This window comes from Canis lupus, chromosome 1 (assembly GCF_011100685.1).
Source record: "Canis lupus familiaris isolate Mischka breed German Shepherd chromosome 1, alternate assembly UU_Cfam_GSD_1.0, whole genome shotgun sequence".
NCBI classification, from domain to species: domain Eukaryota; kingdom Metazoa; phylum Chordata; class Mammalia; order Carnivora; family Canidae; genus Canis; species Canis lupus.
In genome coordinates, this window is record NC_049222.1 from 37679816 (window position 1) to 37698106 (window position 18291).

Genomic DNA, 18291 nt, shown 5'->3' on the forward strand with positions numbered 1-18291 from the left:
GAAGAGCCTGAAGGCCTTGCAACATAGGCAAAGAGTTGTTTTATAGAGCATAAAGAGAAAGAGAACTATTTAAGCATGCTGTTCCAGTTTGGATAGATGTCACTATTCTCAGTTTCCCACAAAATGACCTTTAACATGGAGAAAAAAAGAACGTAATAATTTTCCAACTAAATTTGGCTGTAAAACTATTGTTGGTCTTGGGTAAATTTAACATTTTAGACTGAGATGAGAACTAGTTGGTAACTAATAGATACTTTCTCACAATAGACTAAGCTCCAGTACTCTAAAGGAAAGTGGGGAGACATTTTATTTGCATTCTCTGCTTCCTGGCAAAGAGGTCCTGGCCCAAGACCAACTAGAACATTGGACAGGTATCTTCTGGTAAATGTCTTTTGAAGTAGTCATAGAACTTCTCCTCCATATCCATGTGACAATTTACCATGTCTTAGGAAATATCAGAGCAGATATGTTGATAGTGACACATGGCATCCAATAAGTATATTTCCAGCAAGTAAATGTTGTTCCCTTCCAGACCCTTTTTATACTGTCCTATGTTATTTTCTTAATGTGCAATAGTACATTAAGAAAATATACTATTTGAAATTATCTTATTCATGTAGATGATTATTGTCTGCTTCCAGTACTAAGCTCTGTGAAAGGAGGGACATAGTCTAGCTTATTCACCTGTGTATTCTCTAGTATCTAGGACATTACCTAGCATTGAGTATGACTCTGTAAATATTTGTTGAATGATAAATTAAGGAAAATGGATGGAGTTTGGAATACTTCTGTCTTCAGTATATGTAGTGGAGTGTACTCTATCTCTTCAAACAATCAGAGAACCAGAGAAAGTCGATAAGATAAAAGCTTTCCCTAACTCAACAGAACCATGTTTGAGAATCTGTGCATGCTGGTTCACATTCTACCTGGATGTTTGATAAGACATTCTTAGCAATCCGTGGGACCAAGCCATACATCTTGTCCATTAGCAAAACTGTGCCTGGATAGAGCTCTTATTTTTGAAAATAGCATCTAATTAGAAAATAAGTTTAGAAAATTTCTTGACATCCTCAATAGGATAAACAAGACATGGTCTTCATGAAACAAGGATAGACAGCCAAAAGAATAGAACATGAGGCAGAGATACAGTGAGGAGGGAATAAAAAAAATGGAATAGCAAAAGTAGATTAAAATCTGTGCTAAAGAATTAAATTGACACTATGGATAACTAAATGATGATGCAGATGCAGATGCTGAAGCTGTGGATATTTAATCTGTACTGAGCACTGTATGTTTCAGAACATGTGCTAAGCCTTATGCCTGTGCCACTGGCTCTCCATCTTCCTGATCATGACTGAACATTAGGATCAACTGAAGAAAATATTTTATTTTATTTTTTTTAAATTTTTTTTTAATTTTTATTTATTTATGATAGTCACACAGAGAGAGAGAGAGAGAGAGGCAGAGACACAGGCAGAGGGAGAAGCAGGCTCCATGCACCGGGAGCCCGACATGGGATTCGATCCCGGGTCTCCAGGATCACGCCCTGGGCCAAAGGCAGGCGCTAAACCGCTGCACCACCCAGGGATCCCAAGAAAATATTTTAAATATCAATGCTTTATCCCACACCCAGATTCTGATTTAATTGGTCTAGAGTGGGACTTAGGCAGTTTCACATCACTGAACAACTGTAACAATCACTACCAACAGAGAATAGAATGTCTTATGAATTGTGCAATGTCCTAGCCCTAAGCCTAGCCATCTTTGTTATTATTATTATTACTATTAAATTTCACAAGTGATTTGAATAAAAAGCCAGTAATGAAAACTGTTGGGATATGTGATTTCATTTAATCTCATTTTGAGGAAAAGGCTTAAGATGGTCTCCAAAAATAGAGAGAGAAAAGCAAATAAATAAAAGTAATGAGAAAGCATACTATCGGTATGGGAAAAAATAGGAAAGATATGCAAACTAAACGTTACATGCATTCTCATGAGAGAGGCCAAGGCCATTAGAACAGAAGTAATTATTTACAGTATAATTGTAAAAGGTCTCCAGTTACAAAGAAAAGACTCATTGAAAGGGCATGCCATACTTCAGATAAAATTAATTTTTTAAAAAAGGCATCTAGACACATCCTTTCAATATTTATAAACTTCAAAATTATAAAATATTCTTATGAATAAGTAAGCAAAGAACAAAAAAGAAAACAAATAAAAAAAGACTGGCCACAAAGGTATAAACTTGGGCTAGCTTCAGGTTTTTATGATAGAAGAAAATTGAAAAATGTTCATAGAATTTTGAAGAAAATCTGTGACCAGCCAAGATGTTGCCCTCAGGTGAAGGCAATAGACAAACATTTTCATTTAAAATCTTAAGAATCTGCTGAAAAGTTATACAGATATATTCTCCATTTCATTAGATTTTAGTCATTAGATTTTTATCTCACAGCATAAACCAAATACATTTTAGACAGATCTCTGTATCTATTTATAACTTTCATTATATATATATTATATTAACAGTATGCTGAAAGATAATATAGATAAATATTTCAAGGTAATGGAATGAATCAAAAAGGAAAGTATTTATAAAATTGGCTCTTCGGGGCAGCCTGGGTGGCTCAGCAGTTTAGTGCTGCCTTGGTCTCAAGGCCTGATCCTGAAGACTGGGATTGAGTCCCGGGGTTGGGCTCCCGCATGGAGCCTGCTTCTCCCTCTGCCTGTGTCTCTGCCTCTCTCTCTGTGTCTCTCATGAATAAATAAATAAAATCTTTAAAAATAAATAAATAAAATTGGCTCTTTAAACTTCTTTTGCCTACAAAAATCATGATAGACCAAATTTTATTTTTTAATATTTTTAAACAAATTTATTTACTAACCAAAAGGATTATAATTAAATCAATACTTTGAAATAGTTGCATGTAAAGTGTTTGTATGAAAGGTAATTGAACACAGTAATAAAAAAATCAATATGGAGATTTGCTCACTGAAATGAGCTTGTTCATCCTCATAGCTAATTCCTGTCCAAAATGATGATGGAATTTTTACGCTACTTTTTCAAAGACCCAAGTATAGGTGTCATTGTTCATGATGCATTCCACCACTTATTTCCCATCTTCCAATTATCTTGTTACTGTGTTTTCCTTCCCATCCTTTTCCTGATCTTGAACCAACGTGCTGTTTGTGAAGTTGCAGATAGTCTGAGTTTTTCTGCCATCTGCTGTAGTTTCTTTAAATTTCTCTCCTAGATTACATGAAAACTGTATTGTTTTCCAAGTGTTCTCAGTTTTTTATGGTGAGATTTTTGCCATCAGAACAGATTATACAATCTGATTTGGCCATTGCACCCACTTTTCACAGGGCTATTTCCATTCCTACTTCCTTCGTGTATTCGTCAAAGCCTTTGTTCTCCACTACGTACTCTCTTCCTGCCAGCTGCTCAATGGTGGTCACCATAGGGGGGTGTTGTGAGCAGGGTGGATCAAATTTAAAGAAAAACAAACTGGTAATATATTCTCAACGTATATAAAAGACTCTGTGTGAATACATAAATATATACAAAAACGTGTATGGTGTATACACACACTGTAATGTTGTAACAAATATGAGACAGATATGAAAAGATATGGGCAAATGACATAAACAGATAATTACCAAATAGAAATTAATTTCTCTAACAGATATTTTTTGAGTGAATGTATAGGAAAAAATTTATTTACTCTTTTTCCAGATTTAGTGAGATATAACTAGGTGTGTATATATATATATACACACACACAATGATATATATATATATATATATATATATATATATATATCATTGTATAGGTTTAAGGTGTACAGCATGTTGATTTGATATACTAATATATTGTGAAATGATTACAACAGTATGGTTAGTTAATACCTCTAATATCTCACATATTTACCATTTCTTTCTTTCAAGTATACAGTACAGTATAGTTAAGTATAATCACTAAGCTGTACACTAGAGTCCCAAAACATGTTCATCTTATAATTGAAAGTTTGTACCCTTTAACCCACATCTCCCCATTTCCCCACATCCAAGTCCCTGGGAAATACTATTCTAGTTTCTGTTTCTATGAGTTTTGCTTTTTTTTTAGATTCCACATATAAGTGAGATCATACAGTATTTGTCTTTCTCTGTCTGGCTTATTTTAATTAGCATAATGCCCTCAAGGTCCATCGATGCTTTTACAAATATATTTCCTTTACTATGGCTGAATAATATTCCATTGTATATATACATCATATCTTCTGTAATATTCACGGGTGGATATTTAGGTTATTTCTACATTTGGCTGTTGTGAATAATGCTGCAATGAACATGAGAGCACAGATATCTCTTTGCAATACTGATTTCATTTCCTTTGGATATATACATAGAACTAGGATTGCTTAATCATATGGTAGTTCTACCTTTAATTTTTCTGTGGAAACTTCATTCTGTTTTACAGAGTGGCTGTACCAATTTACATTGATTTGATATGATTTCCAAATATTGTTTTCCTATCTCAAATGTTGCCTTTTCATTTGGTGATTATTTCTTTTGCTGTGCAGAAGCCTTTTTAGTTTAACATTGTTCCACTTATTGATTTTTGCTTTTGTTGAATGTACTTTTGGTATCATATCCAAAATACATTGCCAAGACTGAGAGAGAAATGGCTCTTTGACAACAGCATCCTGCATAGCTGGGGAAGCTGGGTACTCAGTCACATGCTTTTACTTTCCCCCTGTGGGAAAAATCATGTGCTGAGAAGATTGCTCTTGGTCCTGTGCTGTGCCACCTTGGAAGAGAACTCATGCAGATAAAGCAACTGTTCCTCTTATCCTCTTCCGAGCGTACAAACCTGCCGCCCACCCCCTGCTTTTTTTCCCGTGTATATATGTATGTGATCAATGTGTTGGAACTTTACTAGAAAACTGGACTTCCACAATGGCTCTCTTATCTATGGTGATTGTCTAAGAGAGTTTTTTGTTTGTTTGTTTTTTTCTGGGGACTTCTGGACTGCAGCTGGTTCATGGGCCTTTGCAGGTTCCACAGTCAGGGCTGTGGTCTATCAGCCTATCACCTGATGCATAACTAGGCAAGGTTCTTCCTGGGTCCCTTGGCATAGAACGCTGGATTCCACAGACACGTTTTTCCATAAAATGGATGCCAAATTTTGTTGTGGGGTGGGAGAGGTGACACAAACCTGGTACATTTTTTAAGCCATGTTGCTGATGTTATTCTCTGAAAATATGTATGTGTATGTCTATATGTATGTATATGTATATAATTTAACTAATAACAAAGGATATTACAGAAACTATCTGATGCATTGTTTTACCTATCAAATTACAAAAGATTTAAACAAATAATCACATGATATTTCTCCATGCTGGCGACTTTGAATAGATAAACATTCTGAGAGACTGCTGAATGTGTGAATGGCTCTAATAGTCTGGAAAGCATACTAGTAATATGTATGAAGAATATTTAAAAGTTTTTTTATTTTTGATTCACTACTTCCCCTCCCTAACTTTATTCTTAGAAAATATTCAAGGAGGGGATCCCTGGGTGGCTCCGCAGTTTAGCGCCTGCCTTTGGCCCTGAGCGCAATCCTGGAGTCCCAGGATCAAGTCCCACATCAGGCTCCCTGCATGGAGCCCGCTTCTCCCTCTGCCTGTGTCTCTGCCTCTCTCTCTCTCTCTCTCTATGTCTATCATGAATGAATAAATAAAAATCTTAAAAAAAAAAAAGAAAATATTCAAGGATACTGACCAAAATGTAAGAAAAAGGATGTTTACTTTGGTATTATTTGCAATAGAAAAAAAATGTCAGAAACAGCCAAAATGTCTAGCTACTGGAGAAGTAAGGATTGTTTCTGTTATAGACATAAAAATATTTAAAAATAACTTTTCCTGATATGGGAAACATTTTTATTATATAATCATAAATTATAATCATAAATATAATATAATCATAAATATAATTATAATCATAAATCACTGAATATGAAATTATTAGCATGTTTTGAGTTTTGTGAGAAAAAACATATATGTGAAATAAGATTGGAAAGAATTAACCGAATGTAATACTATTGTCTAGGTAGTGGGATTATAATATCTCCTAATCACCTCTATAGCTTTATATATAACATTATACATACATGATAAAAAAAGTCACAGAATAGTGGGCAAGGATTGTTTAGTAAACAGTGTGCTGATGAATAGCAAGTTAGAAAGACTCCAAATTAGATTCTTACCTTACCTTGCACACAAGCATAAATTTATTTATTGCTTTAACAGTTTTTTTTCTATGTCTATCTGCATGCTGGCACCAGAACCTTTTGCATCTTAATTTCTTTTTATCTCAATGACTAAAATCTCTATGTTGTTTTAGGGACAAAATAACAAAATGACTAGGCTAGTTTAATCTATTTTCACAAAAAACAAGTACACAATTACAGAAATATCAAGTCTTTCATTTATACTTGTATCTTTAATTTTCTCATGAGAAAAAAAAAGTAGGCTAATGCATGAGTTCTTAGCCTTTGCTATAATGCCATTACAAATCAATTTGAAAGAATGCGTGCAATTCTTATACTGTAGGGAATATTCAGCAATTACATTACTTCAGAATTCTGTTTTTTTTAATAGAATGTGTACTCACTAGAGAGTTAAGTAATGTTAAATAAATTAGCATCTTAATGAAAACTGTATATTAATACCATTCCTGTTCCTAAGTAGTAATTTAATTCCAGTAAATCAAGGAATTTAATTTTTGCTAAATAAATATCATTGTTTTGAAAAGTACAATGCTACAACTAAGCATTTGCTGTACTCCCTGATATTTAGAGATGGCTATTATTAAAAGAAGAAAAAAAAAGAAATGCATTCATATTAAGGGTATATGATTTGGAAATTTTGCTTACTGTCTAACAGGGCAAATTAGATAGGCATATTCAGTACTCTCAAGTGAGTCATTAGATAATCCAGTTTAATTTTGGAATGTGATCATTATATACTGTATCACTCAAGTAATAGAATTTTAACAACATTTCTATCATATATTTAATTTCTGTAGAAGATGCAGCCAAACCACAAAAAATAAGAGTAAGATTCTTACCACACAGTATACTGGTTAGACAATAGTTTTTAAATAGGATTTTTAATACAAAAGAATTTAACTTGTCAATGAAATTAAGACCTCAGTGTGATTTTAAAAAAATACATATTAAAGAGTTAATCTCAAAAGTATCATAAGCATGATAATAATAATAATAAGCATGAAAATCCATCATGAAGTGAGCAAATTTGAAAGTTTGCATATAATGTTTTATTTTGATTTATAGTTTCCACTGGGCATTAAATTTAGTCAATAATGGCTGCACAAATCACTTTGTGTCATGGAGTAGAATGTCTGTGTGTGTGTGTTTGTGTGTGTGTATTTTTCATGCTTAACATGGTTGATCAGATGGCTCATATAGTAGTTTCCAAAGTTCCTCAATACTTAATTCTCCTGTTCATGTTTTCCTAATCTTGAGTTCTCAGAAACATCTTTGGTCTTGATTAGTGACTTGAAATTTTAACCACTTGTTCTGGCTTCTTAACTCAAAATGCAGGCAGTACACAGGGATATATGCAAAATCATGTATGAACAATATTGTTAAATGCTTATTATATGCCAAATTCTGTGCCAGTCATTTTGTACCTTCTATTTAATTCTCATGGCAAATCATTTCACAGATGAGCAAGCTGAAACTTAGGTTAAGTCACTTTCCAAGATGCCATAACTATAAAAAATTAGCTAATGATTTGGGATTTGTTCTTACACACATCTGAATCCAATCTATAACAAGAAGAGAAGATAATATAGAAATTAAATGTGCAGATCAGTTTTTTCATCTGATAAACTATTCCATGTCTACTAAAAGGCCCTATACCACCTTCTCAAAAATGTGTTAATTGTCTTTTAGTAGGTATCCTTGTTTTATGGTCTGGAATCACTGAGCTGTTTTATGGTCTGGAAATCACTAAGTTGAGGCACACTAGAGTCAAATTTATCAAGATTCACTGGGCTTTCCGTTCTGCCAGTCAGTGGCAGCATGTTATAGATGGAACTTGAGGAGTCGGAACCATGAACTAGGAATCTGCTTTTCTTTGTTGGCTGCCAGTAGACTTGTTACCCCAGGCTGCATTTCTTCAGATTCCCTCAGAGACTTTTTCAATTGAAGATGCATTGAACCTAGCTGTGTCAGGAGGTTCTGGAGACCACTCCCAGGCTCAGTGATTTGCTAGGAATACTCAGAGGACTCAGTATGTAGTGGCCCTCATGGATACAATTTTTTAAAATGAAAGGATACAGAGCAAATCAGCAAAGGGAAAAGACACATGAGGCAAAGTTGGGAGAAACCAGGCAAGTGTTAAGAATGCCTTTTAAAAAATTATTTAAATGTTTCTAATACATAGATAACACGAGAATAATATAACAAATACCCATGAAACCACTAGTCATTTTAAACAAATGTTAATATATTAGTTATTGTCATGTTGTTTCAGTTGTTTTAAAGCTACAGAGACATATGAAGCTCTTCCCTATGAAGACATATGAAGGCTACTTCCCTTACTAATTGCTAGTTCAATTGTTATTTCCCCAGAGCTGGATCATTATGTAGCTCAACTCCAAGGGCACTGTTGTAAAATACAATGCAAATGGTTGCATGGACATGAGCAATGCTGTAGTTCTGCTCTTGAATTAGCCACTGTCTAAGTTGGTATGGGATTTCCTGACAATGCTTTTACTCTTTTATACTTTTACTACATGTGTATGGACCCACAAATTTGTAGTATTATTTTTGAATTTTCAAAGATATGCATAATACTAGTGGCCTCTTTGTAGCTAAATCTAAGGAAACATTTTCAGTGCTCATCACATTTGATCTCTCCCTAGCATTTGATTCATTGGCCACTTGTCCTTTAAACTTTTTCTTGAGCACATTAGCACCAGTTTTTCCCTGGTTCTCCTCTTCCCTCTTGTCACTCAAAATCTCCTTCCTTGACTCTTTTCAAATATTTTATGTCCTTTTTTTGTTGAACCCAATCTCCTGGGGATTTTATTCATACTCATATATTCCAGTAATACCTTACCTATATGATGAGGACTACTTCATTAGGATCTTCATTTCTGGCTTTATACCTTCACTAATGTCCTTATGAGATTGACTACTTGACTACACAAGCTGTGATCAGGTTTACATCAGGTCTGCTTTTCATACTTTATTTCAAGCCATAGATTAGGTAACCAGTTGAGTAATAGAATAAACCTATAAATCTGAAATTTACTTTTATTTTGGTGCTTTATTTTTCCAATAGACAAGACATTTTGCAGTTCACAAGGTTGTAAATTTATTATTCCTCTCAGATACCCATCTTCTTCCTCTTTTTTTTTTTAAATCTCAGGAAATGGCACTGATAAGCCTATCTGAACAAACTAGCCACCATTCTTGACTCTTTGCATTGCTATCAATACCTAATTACCAGGTTCCACTGGAACTCCTTCTTTCACGCCTCTGCAGTCATTCACATATTTCCAACCCTATCCCACTGACCTAGTAAAGAACTGTATCAGTTCTCATATGTACTATTCTTTCTTTGTAACTTGTTTTCCTTATGCTCCTCCAAAAATTCATTCTCCTTCTGCTTCTGGGGGGATCTTTTTAAAAAAGATTTATTTATTCATGAGAGAGAGAGAGAGAGGGAGGGAGGGAGAGAGAGAGAGGCAGAGACACAGGCAGAGGGAGAAGCAGACTCCATGGAGGGAGCCCGATGTGGGACTTGATCCCCGGTCTCCAGGATCACACCCTGGATGATGGTAGCACTAAATCGCTGAACCACCAGGGCTGCCCCTGGGGGGATCTCATTAGAATATAATCTCGCTCATATCTGACCCATCCTTACAATTCACCACCTTCTTTGACCACTTCTGCTAACCAGTTTGCTTTCCAGCCATATGAAACTAATGACACTTCTGAGGATTTTTCATGTCTTCTCTTAGCTCAAAAGTTTTTTATTTGGTAAGATGTAAATAATTTACAAACAGTTTTGGATGATTGAACACATAAAAATTCTAAACCCATTACCATCTCCTAGAACTTCACCTGAGTTCTATAATGTCTACTTGTCTTATAGAGAAGTTGGCTCATTCATCACTTCTTCCCCAAAAAGCCTTTATTAGTATCTAGTTCTTCCTTTTCCCAGGTAATGAAAATACTTCTTCATTTCCACTGACTACATTGTTATTATTATCTGTTTACTTTTTTATCTTTCCTGCATTTTCTGATAAATACTTATTCATATCTGTATTCTCACTGACAACCACATACTTGATAACAGAAGATACCCAATAAATACTTATTCAGTAGTGGGATAAATGAAATTCTGTTGTAGAGATTTATATTTTTAAAAGTTTATTAAAATAATCGTATTAAGGGCAGCCTTGGTGGCGCAGCGGTTTGGCACCGCCTGCAGCCCGGGGTGTGATCCTGGACTCCCGGGATCGAGTCCCACGTCGGGCTCCCTCCATGGAGCCTGCTTCTTCCTCTGCCTGTGTCTCTGCCTCTCTCTCTCTCTCTCATGAATAAATAAATAAAATCTTTAAAAAAATAATCCTATTAAGGCTTAGCTCACAAACTACCTCCTAATTGAGCTTTTGAGATCCTTTTCCCTCTGTCACATGGTTATGACTTCTCTTTCTGAAAGAAAGAACTTTTTTTCTTTTCTCATAATTCATGATGTTCTGTCTTGTATAACTTATGCGCATGAGTGTCTTTGTCCTACCTTCCCATTCCAGCTTTAAGCTCCTGGGGACACTGATCCCAGGTTCTCATTCTCTTTGTATCCCCAGCACTGAGCCATGTCCTCTAAGGCAGTGGATTGTTACACGCTCATTGGATTTTGAATTTACTTAACTGCTCTATCATGATCAGGCTACAGTATCAGTATCAGGCCAAGATCACATAACAGTCAAATTTTAGATCTACCAAAAATAAAAACTTCTGCTGGTTAAACTATTATATTAAAATAAATTCTCAGTATAAAGCAGTGGATCATATTTTCTATGAAACAGAAGTGTGAGGTCAGAATGATGTGATGAAGTGACGATCTATCTTTTGATCTCCTGGCACACTGTCAGAAACAGAATACCCAATACAAGATAATTATTATTTTATGACATTTAAGTGATCAACATGAACTTTCTACTTTTGAATATTGTTTATAATTCTCTGATGGCTATCGTTAATGGTATATAGGTAGACATCAGATGTTCCTCATTAAAACCATTGTTCTAAATTTTAAATTTTTCTCAGAAACTGCTATCAAAATTCTATTTTATGCCATCAAGAGGTGATTTGAGTCATAGCTATCACAATCTGATCACTGAGTTTTGTTAGATGTTCGCAGAGTTTCTTAGGAGAGAAACTAATCTTCGAAAGAATTTTAAACAAATGTACTTGAAAGAACAGATAATACCAATCAGGCACAATCAGAATTCATCACTGTGGAATACCTAATGTATACCCTTTCCAACATCGTGATCCAGATTATTATTACATTTAGCAGACATTTATTAAATACCTATACGAGTAAAGAACTATAAATTTTTATAAAATTTAGTGTTAGAAGAATTTAACTTTTCTCTGTTTAAATGGGGATTTGTAGGGGCTAGAGAGAGAAAGGAAAGGGAAGTAAGTACTGGTCAAGGAGCACAAATTTCCAGTTATGAAAGATGAATAAATTTGAGAGATCTAATGTACAGCAATGTGAGTATAATTAACAATGCTGTATTATATACTTGAAAATTGCTAACTAGGTAAATCTTAAAATGTTCTCACCACACAAAAAAAGGAAGTTAGCTTAATTGTAGTGATTATTTCATAATGTATACATGTTTCAAAATATCAAATGGCATACTTTATTTTTTAATTTTTTTTTTGAGAGCAAGCAAAATGATAGAAATTTATCAAGCAGAGAAACAGATAGCTCTCAAAAGTGAGAGGGATCTCAGACAGGATTGCCCTCAAATGGCATACTTTATATACAATTTTTGTCAATTATACATTAATAAAGCTAGAAAAAAAATAAGGCTAGGATTTCTCTGGTAAATAGTGCAAAATTATATTCACTCAAGAACCATTACAAAAAATGTACTACATACTTCCTAATATGAACATGTACACAGGTATCTTTCCTACACTATTTTTCTAAATGAGCAACAGGGGTTAATTACTTCACAATTAGTTCTTGTTGAGGGCATGTTCTTTAGTGAATCCTTTAAATGTACCATTTAATAACCTATGAGGCACCAAGAAGTTAAACAAGCTGAGAAATAGCAGTAGTGATTTCACCTTAGACTGATTTAAGAGCCACTGATGGTAGCCACTATACAATATTGGTATAATGATATATTTTACAAGGCAAAATGTGAAATGCTCATTTTTTAAAAATGCACTCTTATATTTGGTATCTGCAATCTTATCATTTTCTAAAGAAAAAATTATTATTATTCACTCTGAAAGTTTTCTAATACCAATTAAAATGCAGCCTGACCATGACAAAACATGACCATGGAAGACAATTATTTTGTCTTCCATATAGTTCCAAGTGAATGTCTGCATTAATTCACAAATAGTTGACTTCTTCTGTTGCATATCATTTAAAAATATCAGTGTATTTCATAAGAACAGTACATTTATAGCCATACATATTGCATTAAATCTTCACCCATAGTGAGGCTGTAGTGCAAAATAAATGTAACATTCATCTCATTCTGAGGTAGTGACTTGACAAATAGCTGAAATTGAGATCTGGAAAACAGGTCTTTCGCAGACTGCAGTAGCCAGCATAGCCCACAGCAGTTTTCAAATGGACATTAATAAAGGTATTCTGAAATGTCTGAGAGGGCAATAAATAACAGACAAGAAACATGCCACCATTTTCCCAAAAAGTTCATTAGAGTTCTAATTAATTTTGTTTTCTTACAAAAGTTATTTAAGGTTGATAAGTACAGGGGGAAAAAAAACAAACCAGTGTGTATCCATTAAGGAAAGAACTTATTCTTACACCACCCAGAGTCCTGAAGCAGGCCAGGTGAAATGGTACATGCAATGTTAAGTAAATGTTGACCTTATGATGCTATCAGTTGACCCATAAGATAAATTCTGCCCTTATTCTGAAGCAGACATCAAGGTAGATTCCATAAGTTACCGACTGATAAAAATATAAACATCAATGCATAATGTTGCATTTCTTTAAGTCATATTTGCATATCCTTATATAGTTTCAGAGTGAGTTCATGCCTCATATTCATGTAATGACAACCTTAGAGTTAGCATAGAATTTAAAACTGAAAGAGACAATGGGGGTCATGGAATAAACACTCACTTCACAGATCAAGAAATCTGGGTCCAACCTCATGTTTCAGAGGATGGTTTCCAGGATGATGAGGGAACTCAAACCCAGGAGAAAGCTTGTGCCCAAGAAATACTTGCCAAAGTAGATTAAATGGAGTAATGTTGTTGCAGAAATTCTCTGCCTTTAGTGCCTGGGTGTTTTGGTCACACCACTTCGAAGAATGAAGAGGTAGGACCAGATGAAGAGTGGTGGGCAGCAAAGCAAAGTTTATTGAGCAATAGTATGAAGTTCCCGGAGCAGGAGGGAGGCCTGAGGGGGTTGCTTGGAGTTTCTAAATTTAGGCATTTTTATAAGTTCTTTTGCGGAACTATCTTCAGCAAATCAGGGTGTGCTGAGTCATGCCAATCGGGACTTTGGTCAGGTATCTGTCTACCTATTTGGTTAATGTCCATGCTGATGGTCTTTATTTTGCTGACATATGAGGGCATATGTCTTGACTGCCCCTTGCCTATGATCGGGACAAACACCTTGTGCTTAATTGTCTTCTAAATAATCCTATATCCTTCTGCAAAGGCTGCAAAGCAGAATGCAATTATGCTCCAGTCTAAGCTGCAAAACAGGATGTGAGTGCTGTTTTACCTTAGCTGTCCTGACTCCATATTTTCTTGTTGGGGACCCTGGCCCTGACTATCTAACTGTCAAACTCACTACTAACAATGTAATGTAGGAAAGTAATCTGTTCAAATATAAACCAAAAAATGCTAGAAAATAAATTTTCATGGAATTCAGATACAAAATGGTATTAATGAAGCCTAAATTGACATATTCTTTGCATATGATAAATTAAAGTTTTATATTTTCATCTGTCACAAGATTTTGCCACTAATGATTTGAATTAGATTCCTGCCTATGACCATAGCTCTGAAGAAAATGGTAGTTGCTTTTCAGTTTTGCCCAGTGGTCCTCCACACTTTTATGGTCCTCCACACTTTTATGTTCTATCAGTGTTGGCTTCATTCCAAAACTATGTCCAGGTATAGAGTAGCATTACCTCTGCCTTCCCATATGGATCTGTATTAATACATTCCCTATGAGTATGATAGTTGCATGAAGTAGGCATTCAGCTATTTTCTGTAATTTTGAAGTCGGAGAGCTTGGTTCTTGTCTCATGTAGCCGAGAAATGAATCTCACGGAAAAGGAGAGTGAGTAAAGTGATAGAAGTTTATTAAGCAAAGATACAGAGAAAGCTCTCAGAAGTGAGAGGGGTCCTGACAGGGTTGCCACTGAGGGTGTTTCTGGCTGGCCTTTTATAGAAAACCTGACTAGGGAGTTGATGGCCTTGAGATTTCTTGAGTGAATGACATATGACTATTTTGAGTCTCGGATATTACTTGGTAGCTGTCAAAGGAAGATATTCCCTGGCATTTGGGAGCCAGGGGGGCAGATTTACTTCCTTATCTCTGTTTTTGTTGCCTTACCTCTGTTGCATCTCAGTGTCCTTGGGATTTATGGGAACCTGACCTTGGGCCCTCTTGGTGTCCTTGGGACTTATGAGAGCCTAGAGATTTGTGGGAGCCTGACTCTGGGCCTTTCCCTGCCTAGCCCCATTGGTCCCTAACTCAATTTGAGATGCTCAAAGAATACCCATCTTTCCAAAACATCACTGAAAGGTGTTTGAGGATCTCTTCTGAGCTCATTGTTTTTAAAAATGCAAATTCTCCTTAGTCTATTAATATGATAATCTCCTAATACTTTAGCTAGGATTTATTTCATCATATGATTTTCAATCAGCAATCATTTGTTAGTGATGTTTTATGTTTGAAAGACAAAATTATTTACTTTGTTGGGCATAAACATAAAAGTTGTCCTTGCACCTGTAGGTTGTAGACTGCCAGATTGTTAGTTGCTTAAAGGCAGAGTATCTTTTCTACTGCCTAGAATGGTAGAATTAGTAAATAGTATTTAGAAAATAAACACATCAGGGATCCCTGGGTGGCGCAGCGGTTTGGTGCCTGCCTTTGGCCCAGGGCGTGATCCTGGAGACCCGGGATCGAATCCCACATCGGGCTCCCAGTGCATGGAGTCTGCTTCTCCCTCTGCCTGTGTCTCTGCCTCTCTCTCTCTCTCTATCATAAATAAATTTAAAAAAAAAAAAAAAAAAAGAAAATAAACACATCACTGAACGATTCCAGTAGATTCCTCAGGTAAAAAATATCTGTGGTCTATAGAGGATATTATGAACAGCATGAGAATATTTTAAAAGTTTAGATAAAAAGAGAAGAGGCAAGTGAGGACTGATAGAAGATTTGCAGAGTATGTTTCACATACCTTTGTTGTAGTTTTGTAATGTTGGTGAGGTTCAGAGCTGACGGGCAAGAAAGAATTCTTAAGATATCTTTGGTGCAAAAAAGTAATTTCATTAAAGCACGGGGACAGGACCTGTGGGCAGAAGTAAATGCTGCACTGGGATTGTGAGGAGTAGCTAATTATATAGTTGGGAGTTGGGGAAGGTAAGGAAAAGGGAGGTATCCAAAAGGATTTTTTTTTTAAGATTTTATTTATTTATTCCTGAAAGACACACAGAGAGAAAAGCAGAGACTAGGCAGAGGGAGAAACGGACTCCAGGCAGGGAGCCTGATGTGGGACTCAATCCTGAGAACTCGGATGACGCTCTGAGCCAGGGCAGTTGTTCAACTGTGGAGCCACCCAGGCGTCCCCCCAAAGGACTTTCATATGCTAAAGAAGACTCTGGATACTGGAGGCCTTGCTATTGTCAAGCTAAATTTGTTTTTCCCTCTAGCAAAGCTTTAACTGTAAGACTGTCACATATATCCCACCCAAGAGTTGGGGTGGGGGGGTATTGCTGGGTGTCAGTTTGCCCTTTGTCCTTAGCTTTCCTTCTGCTCTGTTATACCTTGATTGTTGGGTAAGATTTAGACAGCTTTTGCAAAAGTGTTATGGAATTTTTGTTAGTAGTAAAGACAGTGACCCAGAGATTAAAAATTAAAGAGTTGATCCTATTTAGGAATTGACCAATCCCTGCAGTGAACTGTGAGGCAGGAAGTGGAAAGGAAACAAGGTAACAAAGCTTGCAGCCGTAAATGGAGCACTATGAATACCTTGTAAAGGAATGTGGACTTTATTCCTAAAATAAGCATTAGGGAGCTACTTGATTGTAGTTATAAAATGAGGTCATTGAGTATCTGAGATGAAATGAAAACACAAAATATTTTGGGGACGAAAGGCAGGTTTTTTCCTATAGCACAAGTTGATAAAGTTAGCCTAGAAGTCAATGAATCCAAGAAGAATATTGTATGAGTTATTAGAATGCTAAGTCTTTACATAAGAAGATATTATGTGTCAAATTTACTTTCTCAACAAAATTTAATGTCCTCTTTTTCTTGGTCCTCTGGCATTTGGATTAGGTAGGGCATTTGGTGACCATATTCATTGGTTATGTCAGTAGTGTAGGACTTGATATAGGACCCAGTGAGAACCCTTTGGTTGATGGGCTGAGGGGCCTGTGGAACACTTGGAGCCTGCCCTGGGAGGAGGGAGGGTATACCCCTAGTGGTGGAGAAAATATTCCAAAGAAATATTCCACAGAAAATATTCCACATATTTTTATATGTGAAAATAAATCACTTAAGGATGTATTCTTCAAACATAAACAAGACCACTGCAGAAGAATATGGGATTGTATCATAAATAACCTTATTGTTAAGACTGTTGCCTGTGTCTTCTAAAATCCTAGTTAAATGTTTTGAAATCTAGCCACATTGTCAAAGAGCAAAAACACTCACTCAGTTTGGTTCTCACTCTTTCAAACTCTAAGTGGTGCCAAGCACTTATGAGGCAGCATTCTTGTAGATTTTTAATGGCAGATCAAGATTTAGAAAGTGTTCCTTTTATAAATCAGATGGTATGTGCAAAATGCCCCCCTTTAAAGGCGGTTGCTCAGCAGTACAAGGGATTGGATTCAATGCTTTGGAACTTGCCCCCACTTTTTTTTTCCCCCCAGATGGATAATTGTTAGAGGCTTATTAGAAGTAGTTAAGTGGAAGGCAATTATGAGAAGACTATGGGCAAATCTGCCTTCATTTTGATTTGAATGTTGAAGCATTCACAGTATTTGTTATGTGTTCCTGGTAATGGAATTCAACCCTTTATCTTTTGTTAAAATGTTCTTCCAATATATATGATTATATAGATGTATAGGAATAAAGGATGTATTACAGAGTTAATCTCTCTGCAATTGTTTTCCTGTTAGAACAAATGTAAAGTCTCTTTTATTATGTGATTGTAATAAGGATGTGACTTTTGAAGTTCTTAAGATGCCTTTTATTTATTCTTAAGGTGCATGTGTTTTATTTCTGCCGCTTAAATGGAGAAACCAAACACAGGAATGTTGCCAAGGTATCTTTTTTTTTTTTTTTTTAAGATGTATTTATTTATTTGAAAGGGAGAGAGAGAGAAAGGGCTAGGGAGCATAAGACAGGGGAGGGGCTGAGGGAATAGGAAGGAGAGACTTGAAAGCCAACCCCTCACTCAACTGCTGTGAGGCTCCATCCCACAACTCTGAGATCTGACCTGAGCTAACACCAAGAGTTGGATTCTTAACCGAGCTACCTACATGCCCCTCAAGGTATTTTGAATAGGTGAAAACTTATGGAAAAAATAATGGCAAATAATGTATGTCACTATATTTTTATATTCTATCTGAATGTTTTCAATTAAATTAAAATCAATATATTTTTTTTAAAAATTGCATACCTGCAATATTGTCCAGATATTTGAGCCATTTCAATAAAATCAATCTATCTAGTTTTTTTTTTTTTTTTAGAGACATTGCATAGAATATAACCCCCATAATC

The 18291-nt window shown here is 35.5% G+C and overlaps 1 protein-coding gene and 1 pseudogene across 5 annotated transcripts in view; one reads left to right on the forward strand and one right to left on the reverse strand.

Annotated features, from left to right (window-relative positions):
• GRM1 (glutamate metabotropic receptor 1) overlaps nucleotides 1-18291 on the forward strand; it is a 398087-nt gene that overhangs the window by 231634 nt on the left and 148162 nt on the right. The window lies entirely within an intron of this gene.
• Nucleotides 3048-3459, reverse strand: LOC102157054 (annotated as a pseudogene).